The sequence below is a fragment of the Linepithema humile genome, chromosome 7 (genome assembly GCF_040581485.1).
Source record: "Linepithema humile isolate Giens D197 chromosome 7, Lhum_UNIL_v1.0, whole genome shotgun sequence".
Taxonomy (NCBI): Eukaryota; Metazoa; Arthropoda; class Insecta; order Hymenoptera; family Formicidae; genus Linepithema; species Linepithema humile.
In genome coordinates, this window is record NC_090134.1 from 1,424,612 (window position 1) to 1,430,362 (window position 5,751).

Genomic DNA, 5,751 nt, shown 5'->3' on the forward strand with positions numbered 1-5,751 from the left:
AGCGTTTTTACTGATCCAAATAACGCAAAGACGCAAAGCGACCCATGAGTCGAGATTAAAGGTGCCGAAAAGAACCGTCGGGATTAAGGATTAAGAGTATTACACCTTGCGAATGTACTAACAAATGTTTTTTTACCTTTATTTCGAGTCAGGTTTTGCAACACGGCATATAAAGTTGAAATATATGATGCATCAAATAAAAGTAGAAAAATAATGCTTATTTTCTATTAGAATAAGATATACATAAAAAATGTTTTTATTACTATAAGAATCATCCTGGCAACTTTAATACAAACGTTTAAATTCAAAGTAAGTAAAAATATCAAAATAGATCAAATAAAGAAGTAAATGTGGATATGGCAATAAATACAAATATGTAAAAGCTTTAAAAATTAAAATCAAAGAGAGATTTTTAATTAAAAAAAGTAAGAATTTACATTAAAAAAAGGTATAATTAAAAAATATAGACACGATATGAAAGAGTAATATGATATGTGTGAAACATCATACAAACAGTACATATTATTTTCTTCAATATATTTCAAACAAATGCGAAAACAGTATATAGTAACATGCCAACAGATTTAATTACGTTTTTACAATAAATTCCGACACATTCTATCCTCATTAAGTTTAGTTTCTGTCAGTACGATATTAAAGCTAACGCAAAAATGCAAAGACAGATAGAAACGTAATTGTATAAAAATTTGCAATACTAGTTAACAGCAATAAATAAACAACGAATTCCAACGCAGGGGCGCCTAAGACAATTGCAACGGTCCCGGGTGAGTTATGCGCTGTTTAAAAAGTCAAGGTGATTTAAAGCCACCTGTAAAAAATGACGGAGATGACGAATCCTACGAGGGAGAATAGTGAAAGTAATCATACATTATTGAATCGAAAACGCTGAATATGCAAGCAAGTAAATTGATCATTTTTAAAAATCAATAGAGATTTATTATTTTGCTTCAAGTGAAAAAAGTTGATTTTTATGTAATGTAAAAATCACTTTTTAAATATAACAGATCACATCTTTTACTCGATTTATATTTCAGTTTACGTTCTGGAAAATCATATTTTATATTGAAAAATATCGCAGCTGTACATATATTTTCAATGTCGTTTGCGGTAAACGCATCACGGCCTTGCGCCTGTGTGAGAAGCGATCGATCTTCGCGTGCGATCAAACGACTATCATAGATCATGATTGTGAGCAGTGACATCCCGGAAATCACGGATGGCTACACGTTATTCCTGCACCTTTCTCCGTGAGATCCGCGTAACTTTATTGTCACTGGTTACGCTATGCTTAGCGACATGCAATGATTATGCTTGGAGCACACTGAGAAATGTATCTCATATTTTTCACTATTATAAAGATAGATGTATGTACGTAGATTAATTCTTTCATCCTTTTGAACTATTTTTGCATTTAAAAAAAAAAACGCAACTTACACATGGGTTTGCCTAATTTTTTCCCAAGTAAAATTAGGCAACACATTATACATGTTCATAATCTACTAATACTAATTGTTTAAATGGCAACTCGTCATATTTGTCCCAGAAGTGAAAGAATTAAAAGCAACAAATTAATTAATTCAGAATTGTTTGCTGAAAATAATTGGTTTTTAAAAATATTGAACTTCGGCGTACACCGAAGATTTTAATAGACAATTGCAACAAGTTAATTAATTCAGAATTATTTGTTCAACAATTTGTTTTAATTAGAGAACTTTATTTATTATTTTCTCTTTTTTTTTCTAGGATATTAATTGTATCTAGGGACAGTGTAACGTTGTTTCATAAATGGGTGACCACCTTGTCACGCTTTCGTGAAGATGAACGATGCATCTTAGAAAGGCTTGGACTCGTCGGTGAAATTTAATTATTTACTGGAAATATGAATTGAGAGAAAATATAGAGCGCGCTGTACGTTGTTCTTTTTATTTTTATCTTGTCAATCATGCGAAAACTTTGTTATATTCTATCAAAAACACTCACATACATATTTATTCAATCAATTTTAATCAAGCTTGCAGTGTATAATTGTTTACGAAGGATATCCCGGAAAGAAGAATTGAGAGAATTAGAACAAAATATAAATATATGTTGACGTGAAATATTTATTTGAAAATGTACCGTGTTGGAATTTGATTGTTTGGTTCTGGAAGGTTACATTTTATATGCTCTCACGAGCGCGCAGATATCTGGCGAACATCGACGGTGTCAGATGTTGTCGGACATCTCGCAAATCGACATTCAGGCTCTTTTTAATCTTTAATTTTTCATTTTTATGAACCTTGCGCAAGTTATTCCCGCGCGACCAATTGAGTATATCGGGCTGATACACAGCTCGAACCGGTCATGCGGTTTTCGAGGAATTCCTGATTTTGTAACTCTCTGGAGGCCTGAGACGACCTTGCCTCTTGTCACTTTCACCAGTTTGTCCGCAGGGTCGGACGAGCCGGTGGTGCCTTGGATGAAAGACCGAGCGAAGAGCAACGGCAGTGAGAACGAGAGAAGCAGAATGCGGCTGCAAGCCACGTGCACAGGCCCGTTTGGAATCGTGCACGCGTGTACGTGTGTGCACACACGTAGCGTGGAGCTGTCGACCTTGCCCTTGAAGAGGTGCGGTGCACGGGAGATGTAGTGCACAATCGGGGTGTTTCTGGAACGAGCCATCGATCCGCGAATGTCAATAGCTGTGGGCGAATCGCCCATGACTTCTTGGGTTTTACCTGTGACTTCACATGCTGTTTCAAGGGAAAAAAATCATACCAATATCAAAGAAGTTTATGTACAATGAGAAAGTGTTAACGAATGAATGAGAAACAGCGTTGCACCTCTTGCGTTTTACTTCTTTCTTATTTATTTTGGATTTAAGTAACCACTAAAATATTTGATCGCTGCGATGAAAGAAATTTCCACGATTAGAAAATACTAGTTGCTACTTCACTCTCAATAATTATCGCACGGCGTTGTCGATTAAATCGTTCGAGTAGTTCGAATAATTCTGATCTCGAGATCAAACATCGAATAGATCGGACTCTTCAAGTCGAAGGTTGGAAATAGACTGAGCAGTTCGATCTTCATTTCGCATTTACGCTGGCGTGACTTTTCTGGAAATCAAAGGCACGAATTTAATAGTCGTGAATCATATCGCGCGGATGGAGATCTCGAAAGCACAAGGCGAGCATGTGGTTTTCGTGCTGCACGGCACCTCTCGAGGGCACACACAACACACAATCGCCAAGAACTTTCACTGTCAAACGTCGTGCGTCATGTAATCCAGGGCCGAAGTGCCTGGATCGAGGATACAGCGGCGCGAGATGGAGTGAATATTATCCGTGCGCGGATCTCGCAAGGATTCGGTCGCCGGGACCACCAGCCGGAGGCGTAGGTATTGCCGTGTGCACAAGTATGAGAATGACCCCGCTTGCGGATAATGCGATGATGTCGCAACAATGCGGCTGAGATGTCCCGTTACGTTACTCGACGTACAGTACGGTGACGATTTACGGCCGGCGATTCACGTGCCTGTAATACGACAGTTAGCATTTGCATTTATTTTCACGCACCATTTCCGTCTAAATATTCAAACGGACAGACGCAATTTTTGTACACAGATCGCCGCATTCGTATATATTTTTTTTTTATAATATCTAGCATTAACTTTTTTATTTCTAACATTTAATATTTTTTTTTCAGAGAAAAAGACGTAAAGTTGGAATTTTATTTTATCGTGACGGCTATGATTGTTATCGTGTAACTTTTACGATGGCGTGAAGTGTGTGCATGCGTGACATTTAATATCACAATGATTTACCCCATCACGCGAGCGAGAAAATAAAGAGACAATCCGCCGCAATCATAATCCATTTTACCTGTGATTGATTGAATAATGCGAATGTATTTGCAGTTAAGAAACTCGTGTAATAAGTAATACTACGCTTCTGAGCTTTATTCAATTTAGACGATTACGTGCGTCATCTCTCCTGGCGAGACCCTCTCTCGCAAGATTCTCTTGCGAATAATACGAGATGTCATAATAAACGTAGGTATCTCGTTACATCTTCGATGTACATTCGGTAATATTAAAAAAAAAGAAAAGAAGTTGCAAAGTAGAGAGAATTGCGATGGAGAGTTGAAAGTTGAAAGCGACAGTGGAGGATGCCGAGGCTCTCTCGTGCCATTCTCGAATTCAATTTTATTTTCCTCCGCCAGTCGAAGAATTGTAAAAATACCTCTTCACATATTTTAGTACTTTTTGTAAGAAATTCCCGTGTAATATTTACGAGCAATGGTAATAAATTCTCGCGCAAACAGCGCACATATATCGGTGTGAAAGACCAGCTGTACGCGCGCTTGAAAATTCACATTGTTTAAGAGAGATAATTACTTTTAGCTGTCCTTTTCAGCATCTGAAGGTACAGCGACGGTAAGCGGAGATATCAATCGCGAGTCCATTAACGAACTGTAGCAGTTGCTGAAACCTCGGAGTGCAATCGGCGCGTTCCCAAGCCTTTCACTACAAAAATTCTCCCAATATCGTGTCTCGATCGCCATTAAAACGCATGGAAATAAGAAGTCGCGGCGGCAAGGCCGGTGCCGCGCGATTGATCGCAAGAAATTTGCACTCTCGTGACACTGACGAGACGGTCTGGAGGTCGTGTAATGCACTCCGTCGCGGCATGAACGATCGCACGATCGATCTCTCGATCGCGTCCTCGCTCGTCGGAAGAAAAACATCGGTTTGGGAAGAGAAGCCTTTGACCCGCCTTCGACAAGACCATTAACAAAAATTTTCATTTTATTGCATCGCTGTTGTTTTAACGTAAGACGTACTGATTGATAAAGATCTCATGGCTTTTTATCAGTCTCCGGTTCGAAACAATTCAGACGCCGTGGCAAAACGAGAACAGGAATGTGTGTGGGTGACACAACACGAGGCGTGGCTTCGACAGAACGCGGCTCTTGAAGATCTCGAGCACCGGCTCGAAGATCTAGGCTCGACATTGCGGAACTCCGATTTCGATCGGATAACGAATGCGATAAAGTAATAACTCAGTTCGGTGAAATCAGACGGGGACAATAAAGTAAAGCAATGTAGGTCAATTAGATGTAATCAGACGACAGTACAATGAAACGCAATTATACGCGCCGCTCGTTCAAAGCATTTCAGAATCCTGCCGCGGCTGGAAAGAGTTAATGAGGTCGGGAGCTAAGCATGTTTCCGCCGGCGGGTGAAAACTTCTTGATTGAACGAAAATCCGCATAATCACTTTCCATTGATCGCACTTTTCCGTATCGTGCGTACCGCCGCGATGTTTTCCGCTATCGAAGGGTTTCACTCGGCAATTTGTCCCTCGTTACCGTAGCGCAACAAATATCACGGTAGCGTGCAGTTTATTCTTCGTGCCCCGATCGCGATATAATCGGTCCCCGCGGCTCGGAATTGGAGTGAGTAGAGAATTTTGCTCGACCAGGCGGAACGCTCTCTCGTGTAACGCCGGTAGCGGAATACGATTTGTTATTACGCTCTCTACCTGTCTTACGCATGACGGCGTTACATTAATATCGTGGCGCACAGCGGAACACGTCGAGCCGCAAAAACCGATAAATGCTGTAAATTTACGTATTTTCTTTGCAAACTCGCGCCGTTTTATCACGCACGTGCCGACGCGCTCGTGGCTATCTATTCACTTTTATCAATTTTCTCGTGGTGATGCAATTAAACACAATTAGCAACAG